Here is a 12,182-nt window from a genome sequence, read left to right as displayed (position 1 = left end):
GGGTAATATTCCCTCTGGTTCAGCAGGGGGCACACTACCTCTGATACGCATGTCATGGGATTCACTGCATTTCAAAAGGTACGACAGGCCACTCTTTTAAGATCTGACTGGAGGTCTAATGGATTCAATTAGGCAGTTGTAAGCAGAGTCCAATCAAACAATACCAGCTTTAATTCCAAGGGACTACGGCACGCACAAACCTATTACACTGGCTGACAGACACAAACACAAGCACAATGGAGCACACTCACACACAAACACACATGACATGGCACATGACAATCAGCCTCTCCCCCCCCCCCCCCAAAGCTCGCACACACACAGCTGAAAATGAGAATGCAGCTGTTGTGAGTCAGAGGCTATAAAAGGGATGAGGAGCAGTGATAATGTCAGCAGGCAGTTACAGTCTTTTATATTAATTTCCCCTTTCATATGATTTCCATGCCTGTTTATGGCTGACTGCTGGCCTCTGTGTGACCTGTGCTCTCTATCGCCGCGCTTGACTGAGGGCAGCAGATGGGCTTCAGGAATCCACATCCCCATCTTGATGGCCCTCCCTCTTTCTCCATATCAATCTTCCTACCATTGAGCACCCACCTCCCCCAAAACCCTTTCCCCTCTCGGTATCAAATTGACATTAAATATTTTATAGAGTATTTCACACACAGATGTGCACGTATCTTGGTCTGGTATTCTAACACTTCATCTATTATCGACATTTAGCAGAGTGCTCTTTTCTGCTTCTTCCTGCTTTTCTTCTCTTCCATTCTGTCTTTCAATCCTCCAGTCTCACATTTTCCTCCTGCCCTGCACATTTTCCTCTCCCCTTCTCACGCCCTCGATCTCAGTCTCAGTGAAGTATGGACAGAGTAAAGTGGAATGAATTTGTGCAGCTGATGGTGATTAGAGCTCCACCTCATGGATCGTTCGGCCAATTAGCCTCGCAATCCTTTACCAGGGACCCCTGCTTCATGTCAGCGAAGTGACAATGCCAAACATTTTCCACTTAATCTGAAAAACGGCGCTCTCTCCAAGTCTGCTCCATGCAGTGCATCTCCTGGGAATGACTCCCGGCTCAGGAGTCTGCAGAAAGAATAAAGCTCTGCTGCTCTTCGTTAGAGGAGGAGCTTGGGGAGGAACACAGGCCACCTTTCACACAACCTGACCACCTTTAACCAAAGGGGCCAAAGAGAGTCCATTCAAGGGCTGAAACCACAAGGCAGAGACAAGCCATGTTTATATTATACCAGCCCTGTTGAATAAACAGTCTCGAATTGTCAAACTTACCCCATTAGAACACCTCCATCATAGTCTGTGGCACCTCACCAAAACATGCCCTAAATTGCTAGGTTCTTACACGTTAACCTGCGTCTAACCTTAACCAAACAGAACGACATGGCCCGACAGTCATCCGCGAAGAAAAAAAATACATTTTGGCCCACCCACTGACATCTAGCTGACCAGAACCTCTCCAAACCAGAAGATCTCACTAGAAAACAGTCAAAACAAGCCTTTTTCCAAGAACACTCTGTTCTCTTCCTCGTGTGGTCATTCCCCACAACTAGCAAAAGAACTCAATTGAGACATAAGGGGGAGTTTTTAATTTAAAAAACTCATAGGCTTAAAGAGCTATGTTAAACACTACGCTGCTCTCGAGTGTTCCCAGAGGGCGGTTAACTATAGACACCCCACGGACTTCTATGAGAAAAATGAGCCAAGGTAGAAATATATAAGGAGAAAGACTTGCAGAGGAGAATTCAACCACAGGGCTCTACACATAGTCTAGCTTGCGCCCTTCAGTCTGGACACACACATATTTGAATAGATTTTGAAGCACGTGGTGGAATGAGAATGGTTTTAAACCAAGCAGGTATCCATTTGCAAATATCCATTATAGTGGAAGCTACCTTATGGTCTTCAAGCTATTCAAAACCATCCTGGTTTCTTTAACAGCTTGGTAGGTTATGTACTGTACTAAAGCAGCGTTTGAATTTCAAGCTCTGGGCAGGGAGGGATTTGTTGGGGACGAAGCAGTAATCATTGAAGGTCAGCCCTTTCTCCCCTGTCAGATGGCACTGCCTCACACTCAGGACAGCCATTCCCTGCTGAATGATTCCAGGAAAGCCAGTGTCAAAGGACTCATGGCTCAATGGATGGGCAGATCACAGGCTCGGCATTTCTGTTCCTCCTTATGCTCACCACACTGTATGGGAGTTGCCCCTGTAAGCTGAGATGTAAACTAATATCTGGCAATTCCAAATGGGGTTGGGGTAGGTAACGAAAAATACAAAACCACAAGTTTTTAAAAATGCCTATGCAGGACAGCCTTGGTGAGTAGGGTGTAAGTTTTAAGTTAGCTTAAAAGCTGAGTTTTAAGTATCTCAGCTTTCTCTGGCTGGTTTTCCAAAGAGAATCGTCCAAATATAGAATATTTTCTATATTTGAATCGCTCAGAATAGAATCACTCCTAGGAATTGTAGATGGTAAAGATGTAGAATAATGACTATTTTTAATCTAATTCTGTGACTAACTTTTTTTAGCTTCTTCCCCCCCCCCCCCAACGAGCCAGCTGTATTGGAAGCACAACCAGACATCATTATCCATAATATAACAATGCCATGTTTTATGTTAGTCCTAATGCTGGGCTACCCCCAGCCCGTGATGAAGTAGCAGGGCTTGGAGCTGTGATTAGGGCCTCTCTGGTCGACACAGGCCACTTCTGCTAAAAACCAGAATTCCACAGCAATGCAAAATATCATAAAAGCTGGAAAACTAATATGATTTATTTACTGTATCCGAGTACAAATGAGACCACTGGCAAGAGATGACAAGGATTCCAGAAAACCTAATTAGTAGCCAGACAGAGCTGCTGGCAGCGCCAAGTCTCAAACTAAAAAAGAAATGGGTTTGGTGGTGTGGAAAGCGCGTCTTTTCACGGTCTCTCTCCGACTCGCTCAGTCCAACTCAGTCTTCAGTTCCCTGCAAATCAAAGACGCTTCAAAGATGTTTCACTGGCATGAATGCAGCTGAAGCTTTATCAAGGCGGTTAGAACACAGAACAAACATCTATCTTCTCCCTTCCTCTGCCACCCCTATCCTTTCCTCTGCAAGCCTCTCTGGTTCCCCTCAGTGCTGGTGCCTGTGCTTCCACATCATGCCTGTCTTTTTCTCTGTCCTCTCCCTTCGAATCCCAGCTAAGTCACAGCAGATGCAAATTAAAACAAAGAGATAATTGTATTATCAGCTGCGTTCTAGAATGACGCTGTAAATATATTTTGCATTCATTCCTATCGGGCTATATTAGGCTAGACCTTGGGTCTGATGTTGCTGTTAAAAACCCTAGGCCTTTCCTGATGCTGATTACAAAAGCAGCACAGCTTTCAGTTAGGGGTTCAGTCCCTTTCACTCCTCTTTTTCTGCGCTTTACACTACAGCTTCTAAACAAAAACAATCAACGCACCGCCTAACACTTCCGAGACCGAGACATTTCTGAAGTCCATCTCCCCTCTACGAAAACATGTTAATTACCCACTGCGTTATAATTTTAACGCACTCTGCTGATCTCGATCGCAAACCGAGCGAACACACTTTACCCAGTGTGCGTTTTCAACAACTCTTTTGTTTCTGCTGCGGCGCACACATTCATGTGGATATCAGCGCAGCACACACGTGAGTACTTGTGTGTGCATAGAAAGTATATATTGACTTGAAAGTGGAGGCTGTGCACAGTCTACTCTTTGTTCCTCTCCGGGGCTGATCAAGGAGACTCTTTGTGGGTTTTTCTATCATGCCTGGATGTGGTTTCAAAAGGTTATTTTTCTTTTTTTCCTCCCCAATTTATGACTCGTTTTTTTTTTTCTCCGAGGACAAAATAAAGGGGGCTCGATTTCTCCATTTCCTCACATTCCGAAAACATCATCGCGGGGCAAAATCCTGGAAGGGGGGGGGGACATCCTTTTGTGATGATCTTTCCCCTCTTTCGAAGTGACAAAGAAATGAAATCTGCTATATTTATAACGGGTGACGCGTCCGACACTGCAGGTTTTGCCAAAGTCTTGTCGAGCGTGTTGCCTGTTGTGCTCGGACTCACAGCAGGGAAATCCAGAGCATTTGCTAACATTTAGGAGCTGCAGTTTGCAGTCAACTGTGAGCTAATGCCTACAAAAGAGTATCGCCAACAGGGCCCAGAAGACCCAGTGCTGCACAGCCCCACCCCATCGCCACCGTTTCCTAAATCTACAACCTATTACTAGGTAATTAGGCATTCAGAAATTAATTATAGACCTCGGGGATTGCCCTGGCCTATCAAAACAGGGGAGCCATTGCCCCTCGGGTTAGTGGCTAGAAAATCTATTATTTTAAGTCGTGTCCTTTGACGAGCTAGTCAGCTCAAATAGCCTCTTCACTGAGGCCTGGAGGACAGGGTTTTCACACAGGAGGGCTTAACCCTTACAGTAGCGCAGGGCCTGGAGTAACACGCTCTGTAGAGAAACTGCAGAACGATTGCGATTATTACACTTTTATTTGGCTGCTGCTTTTGTCCAAGCAGCTTGCATTCGGATCCACTTACACTTTTGGGAACTTTAATGAAACAATCCGAATTTGAACCCGCCGCCTTCCGGTTAGTTGAGCCAAATCGCCTGGCCGCTCCCTGCCCTAAACACGGGGTGCTCAATCTTCACGCCACACGTGCAGAACAGTTTCAGGTGACACACGAAGTGTGGTTTCCATTTTACTTCATACTCCCCTCTGGACTCCGAGATGTCCAAATGGATTTCCAAAATCGTCTTTCACTCGCATAGGGACAGACGCAGGGCTCGCTCGCTCAAAAAGAATAAAATAAAACGTCATTCTTATATCTCGTCCTTTGACTCATTTCCTCGTAGCTAGTTGGAGTTGGCGCCTTTGCCGAGCACGCCGCCCGTCTGAAGGGCCCCGTGCCGCCTGCGTTCTCACCCCGCGTCGCGCCTGCCGGCTGACTCGCGAACCCGCTTTTTCTCGAGTTTCTTGTGCTTTGGTTTTCGGGGGTCGGCTCCGAGAGGCGTGCAGGGTAACAAGGCAGCGCTGTGTGTGTCCCTGAAAACCTTCTGTTGCTGAGGTGCGGTAGAAAACAGAAAACGTCAAAATCGCGTTTTTACATCCTTCCGCTCGCTCTGAAATTTGCGCGCCTCCTGTTCTAATAAAAGAGTACGTGTCCCTACTTATTGACTTTGTTTACACGGTAGCCTTTTCCCCCCACCTCTCTTCATCTATCACTCTATTTACCAGCACAGTACTCATCCTCGTGTTTGTCTACCCTATTTTTAAGGAGGAAAAAAAAAATCAACGTCTTCTTTCATCTGTCCTTGGAAGAACTCAGCCGCCTATTCGAGCAATTTGCCGCCCAGGCAATTATTTCGTTTCCAACCAATAAATCTGAAATGTTTTTTTGAAATAGGAACTGCTGCTTCGGCAGGCCAAATGGCTTAGCTGGCCGCAGCTTGCGCATTTGGTTTTAATTGCAGCCGTTTAAGTCCTGCTCAAATCGAAAGCACATGGCGCCCCCCTCCACCTGCAACTAATATGCTACTGAGTAACGAGAGCCACGCGGTCTGGAGAGGAACGAGGGAGGCAGAAAGAGAGGAAGAAGCAGGCGTCTTTTCAAGCAGCGACCGTCTTGCGCACCTGTGCGCTAGGAAACCGGCGTCAAATTAGCCTTACACCCCCGCGCAGGACAGAGACGCGCACACGTGGAACCTGGAGCGCTTGTGTGGGATTTTGTTCTCATTATAAAAAGAACGTATCGTTTCCAGCCCTAAATTAGTTTAAACAAATATGATCCGCGCTTGCTTTCTCCAAAGCATGTTTCCACACTTGGAAAGCACTTCCAAAATCGCGGAGAAGCGCTTACGACAGGAATACGGTGCGCTTTGCACGGGGCTCAAGGGAATGTTTCTGTTTCTTGACTCGGAGAGACCCACCTCGCTGAGCCACCTGCTCTTTCTAATCAAGGGATTTTCAAAGTGATGTACTGCCATCATTCTCCAACAAAACCACTAGCTGGCTGGCCAGGGCTGGGGATATTTGGTTGGCATAAAGGTGGTAACAATGGGTTACTGATAGAAGAGCGGTGCTGACTCAAACATTGTGCTCTGGGATTCTCAACATATTGGGAAGTAAAAACATAGATTGGATTAGAAAGAAATGTCTGTGATTGCAGCTCATTTAGAATCTCCTTTGTGCAGTTTTCATCTTGTGCACTGATTGGTCTCGTCCATAGTGTTTCTATAGGGCTTCAGAATGAATGAGATAAAAGCAGACTCTATAAAACCCAGCATGGAATTGGGATCTTTGAGTGTATCTCCATCCTGTGTGCCCTGCGGGAACTCCTTGGCTGTTATGGTGCGTAGTTCAGGACCCTATGCAGACGGTATAATGTGGAAGTAAGTGGAAAAGGACAACGGCGAGGGGATCGGGGCAGGTTGATGAACAGGGGGGCGTGACGACAGTGAACTGGGGGTCGGGGGGCGTGACCATGGCTAACAAGGGAGTCCAGGGGAGAAATCAGGGGCGAAGTCCAAGGTCCAAATCCGGTAGATCCATCCGTGACGAAAACAAGACACAGTTAAAAACCGGAACGGGATCTGGTCCAGGGACAGGGAATAAAAACAGGATGACGAGGCCAGGTGCTCCAAGCCCCGGACTCAGATGGTCAGGACGCCGATAGGAGACCTATGCCCTCAAGCCGCGGGTGTAGGGCTACTTGGTGGTAGGCAGGCCTCCGGGCGTCCATCTTCCAATGCAGAGCCAGGAGTAGCGAGAGCGCCGGGCTTAAATAAGGAGGGGCAGGATTGAGGGCAGGTGCACATAATCAACTAAAATGTGAAAGAGCCAGAGCGCCCTTAAGAGGAGGAATTACGATCGCGACATTGGCCTTCCTTAACCTCTGACCTCTGAACCTCTCCTTCTGGTACGTGGATGAGTACTTGTTTTTTATGTCTGACCTTCAAAGGGCGTGACTGTGCACAGTCATTACAGCACCTTTGTGAAAGTAACACATTTTCTTTATCAGGAGCTGCCTAGAAAAGTTGGGTGCGTATTGTTACAGTGCCGAACAGCACCGATGCCTAACCATGTCTTCCCTCAGTTCAGTGACTTGAATCCAGTGCAGTGATGTAACACCAATCATCAGCATGAGTGCGGTTTGCAGCTGCTGCCCTGTGTAGCTGGTCTGGCAAACCCTGCAGTGGGCAGCACTGCTGTACGGTACATTGATAATATTCTGGATGTAGGCAATACTTGTTTGGAAAGCTCTTTTCTAAAGGCTTACTTCATTATAGTTTGGATACTAATGTCGGCTGTGCTTAATAACGAAGTAATCCAATGAAGATGTCACTTTTGACTTGTTAATGCTTTTCTGGGATGATGATATTCTGTGAGTCAAACAGCAGGCTGGAGCCCTGCAGTGCACACCTCCGCCGTAGAAGGAGAAATGGTGCTGTAAACCACAACGACATACAGTAATTACACAGGGTGGTAAAGGGTAACAGGGCTTAGGAAAGACACACTAACCAGAGTAAAGCAGAATGGTAAAATAAAAGCAATGTATTTGACTGCCGCTTGCATCTCAAGCAGCTTCCATTTGTACCCAATGATTACTGATTACGGTGGGGCATTTAACTGGCACAATCTGAGTGAAGCACCTTGATCAAGGGTACAGTGCCATTGATACACCTGGGAGTTTAACCCACACTCTTCCCATTACGTCTCCAAAGCCCCTAACCACTACTCCACCCAACTACAAACTTCCTTGTAGATATTATATACAGCATAGAGACTTCCTGCCTTTCTGCACTAACCTGCCCATCAAATGTGACATCCTCTGCTCCATAGTTCCTACTACACCTCAGTAGCAGACCTTTGCGCTGCTGTCAAGACAAGAGGTAGCTTCTCCAGTGAAGCTCGCTGGGCTGTCGGTTTTGATCTCGCGTGCTGCAGTTCCCAGCGTGGCTCAGAGAGGGCGCCGGCAGGCCAGGACACTCCAGCCCGTAATTGGTAGCGTCTGGGAGCTGTTGGCAGGCCTGTCTGAGACGTCCTGATAGGAAACACATGCAGCCCCCTTGAAAAGTCTCTTCTGTGTGTTTTTGTTGGCAAGGGTGCGAACGTAAACAAGTTGATTCAACTTAATATGCGTACTGTCAAAATATTTAAATCTGGCAAACCAAGCTAAACTAAAATGACTTTCTAAGCAAAAATAACAAAAACACACAGATGTACCTGCCATGGTATTTCGAGATGAAGTGTCTGTAATTCTTGAAATAATTACTAACAATGATCTGAGGGACATGGAGCTCCAAGCTGGTTCTAAGTGTGAGGGAAGAGGCAACTGATTCTAGAGCACAGTCCTAACACAGGGTACTGGCACAAACAATACAACACAAAGAAATGCACAGGAAATGCTGCTGAGAGATACTTTGTGATGCAGTATCCTTCCCAACATCCCTGCCAGTGCTGAAGGGGTCAGTTACTAAGCTAGCAAGTTCACTGCAAGTGCACCAGGAATTATGCCACATGCAGGAGTGCGTTGGTATAACTGGTATAAGTGCTGATGACCGAGTATTAGTGACAATGCAGAAGGCAAGGCAAGGAAGCCCAGTTTGCACTCTGTCTGTATGTATAGTGGTGAAATCTGTTATAATAACATCAGAAAGGTTATAAATGAGAGACGGCTATTCAGCAGATCCAGCCCGTTTGACAGTTATCTGAGGATCTCACCCAGCTGTGCCTTAATAGAAGCCAAGGTATAGGCTTCAACAACATGATTGGGTAGCTTGTTCCATACACTCACCACCCTTTGTGTAAAGAAGTGCCTAACTAAAAACCTGTCTGTTTTTCACTAAAGGGTTGCAAAACAGAAGTGGTACCAGCCACCAGGCAATCCTTTTCCCAACTGCAGTTTGTTGTGCTCATCTATGAGAGAGAGAGAGAGCTCTCCCGAGACCAGAGAGTTAAAGCAATGTTCTGCGTCAGTAACCCTGGGCCCACACTCTTCTGGTCTGCAAGCACTCAGCAGAACCCCACCCTGTGAGCACTATGGAAGAGGCTCATGCTGCTGCTTTTCTTTTCCTCGTGTTACTGGCAGTGCTGTGCTCTGAGGAGGGTGCGAGGGGCAGAGGGAGCAGAAGAAAGAGGAAGGATCGGCTCAGCCTTCTGGGTGAACACATACACACACACACAGCCTTTCCTCTGAGGTTTCTGCAGAGTCAGCAACTGCTTACGAACCCAGACCAAACGAGAACCCAAAGGCCCCTGAGGGTCGCCCACTACACAATTATACCTCCTAGCGCCTTGTATGATTAATTAGGCCTGGCCCCTGTACTGCAGCTCAAATGGTGTTTATTTACCAAGGGCAGAGCTATGCTAAATATAGCCAAACACAGTTTGATGTTTTTAAAGCAACTACGTGTCCAGACCCCTTCTCTCAACAATAGAACAGATTGGCTCAGTATTTAGGCTACAGCTTACAATAAGCACACTTCCTCCTCAGTCCACTGGGCAGCAGGGTAGCACTCTCGCCATCGAGGACATTGCCAAACCTTCATGTAAACCAGGCGGGTGAAGCCGAGTACCACAGCCCTTTGCACATTTCCATTCTTCTGAAGAACTTTTCATTTAAGCAAAATTGTATTTCTAGACATTTTAAGCATGCTTGTTTGGTGAGACTTTATTGTAGGTCTTCAAAGTCGTTGACAAAGCCATCCCAGCATCCAAAGTAAAACAACTCCACATAACTGTGAAGCGACAGTGTCATATCTCTTACTTTTCCCTCTTCCATTATTCACTGTCAATCGTTTTAAATAATTGTTGGTTGTCATTTTAAATCACGCAGCAATGAAAGGCTGCAAAACAGTCAGGGATGTGTCAACTATAATGAAAAAAGGAGGGAAAATGATATTCTGTTTTCCTCGTGAAGATAAAGATATTGTAATATTGAATAATATTTTACCAGAGGAACTAGGAATTTTTTGCAAGGCTTATCCGACTTCCAAGGCTCTTCCTGTCAGATGTACTGCTCGTTATTCCTCGGAACGCCGGTAGGGGGAGGTGTGCGCATTGTTTCCGATCTGGTCGACACTATTGAAAAACATAATTGCGGTTTAATTAAGCTGTCGGTATTTAATTTGTGTTACTGTATGTTCGTGTTTACCCACCCCAAAAAAGATTAGATAACAAGGACCAGCATTGCTTTTCAAAAGAATTTATTGGAAAGGAAAACAGTTTCCCTTTGCCTCAAACATTTACAAGTTTTAAGACTTTTCTTTGAGGATTAATTAGATTCAGATTTGAATATTTTCCGATATTTTTACAGTTTTAGACTGGGTAAGGAAAACAATAGAAAACAGAATTCTGTTGTTTTCCTAAACAGCACTCTATGATCACAAGTGACCTAATCATTATTGTTCAGTATAGCAGAAGGAAAGTCATGCATTTAAAATATTCCAAATGAAAGTAGGTCTGAAATATTAGGTATGTAGAACATCCATTGCCATTACTGTTTTTAAAATATTTTCAATGTTACATTTAGTTATGTAATTTTTGCACATTAAAGCAAGTTGAAACACATTTGTGTTGTTGGATGACTGGTTGATATCTGATCTTAAATAAAAGTTCTCCAGTCCAGTAGAAACCTTAGGTAAATCTGCACAGGCTGCAAACTGGAATAAAAAAACAGCCCACAGTGATAACTTTCCGATGTTCTCAAATTATTGAATGGATTTATGGGGCTACTCCAGCACTCTTGATTATCATATCTTACACTGAGTGTCGGCAGTTCTGTGTAGGCATGGCCTGCATTCTGGATCATTCCTGAGCACTGGCATTTCGGATTTGAGATGCTGGCAGCTCTCTGGCTCCTGGATGTGAGAGCAGACACAAAGAGTGGTGGCAGGAGGTGAGGGCACTGGGAAGTGTAGTTCCAGCACGGCCAACCCTGGCAGCGACTCCACACTGCCCATAAAGACCATTTGTTCTGCTGGAATGAGAATCTTGAGCCAGAGAGATGACACCGCGACAGGAGTCAGGAGAGATGCATGGGCCGGCAGGCTCTTCCGCAGAGGTATCCGGTGCCCTGGGCAGGCCTGCAGCAGTTTTGATTTCGGCTGTTTTGATCCCGGCTCATTTCCCAGAAGGCCGCAGCGGAAGGCAACGGTACTGCCAAGTGGTCAAAGCACAAGGAGATGAGCTGATCCAGAGCCGCTTCAACACACGCAGAATTAGAAGGGGGGAAAAAAAACAGCAGAATACCCCAATCTCACATTCCAGCCCCAAACCACATTGTTGTTTTTGACAACCCCTATGTTTGCTTTTCCGTTAAGCATCTTTCCAAGCCCACCCCTGCTAGCCCAACCCGGTCTATTTATATATCTCTGTCTGTACTGATCCAGCAGCATCAGAGGCTGATCCTTACACTCACACTCACACCCTGCTGAGGGGGGGCAGTTAAACATTGAAAGAGCAAAGAGGGCAGGAGGCCAGCAGCTGTGGTTAGACATCGCCCTGACCTTCTCAAGACCCCCTCTCAACATCTGGTTTGACCACCTTGGCCCCCGCCCATGCCCACCCCCCAATCTCCAGCTCATTAATCCTCTTTGTCACCCTCTCTACTATCTCCATTAGTGGCAGCACTGCACACCCCAGGCGTGAGAGTGATGCATGTGGGATTCCAAGCCAGAAACAACAGCTAGGGGTCCCTTTGTCCTCGCCCTTCCTCTCTCTCTAAACCATAGCCCACCTCCCTCATCCTCTCACTTCCCCTCTGTCCCAGCAGCCCTCAGCCAGGGATTCCGGGTTCTGTGATTGCTGGTGCTCATGTGGTGGGTCTTTAGTGAGCTCTTTTCTCCAAGAGGGCCTGAAGCCGTGCGAGAAAACTAGACAGTCTCTCATTTATAATCCTCTCTATCTTCCCTAATGGAGAACTCTTAATTACTGAGAGTTGCCAAAAATGTTACAACTGTACAGGTGGGAAGATCAATGTTTGTTCTCTGAGTCAGTGATGATGTTGTTAAATGGTTATTAAATGAATATTTAACATATCTCTGGATCTAATGGGGGTATTTAATTGGGTATTTGACATATAGGCTTCAGTGTTGGAAGAGATGTCCAGACAGCAGTTTAAAGGGTCAAGAAAAACTCAATTCATAAGG

The sequence above is a fragment of the Atractosteus spatula genome, chromosome 11, assembly GCF_055471065.1.
Source record: "Atractosteus spatula isolate fAtrSpa1 chromosome 11, fAtrSpa1.hap1, whole genome shotgun sequence".
In the NCBI taxonomy this organism is placed as follows: Eukaryota; Metazoa; Chordata; class Actinopteri; order Semionotiformes; family Lepisosteidae; genus Atractosteus; species Atractosteus spatula.
Note: the sequence above shows the minus strand (reverse complement) of the source record.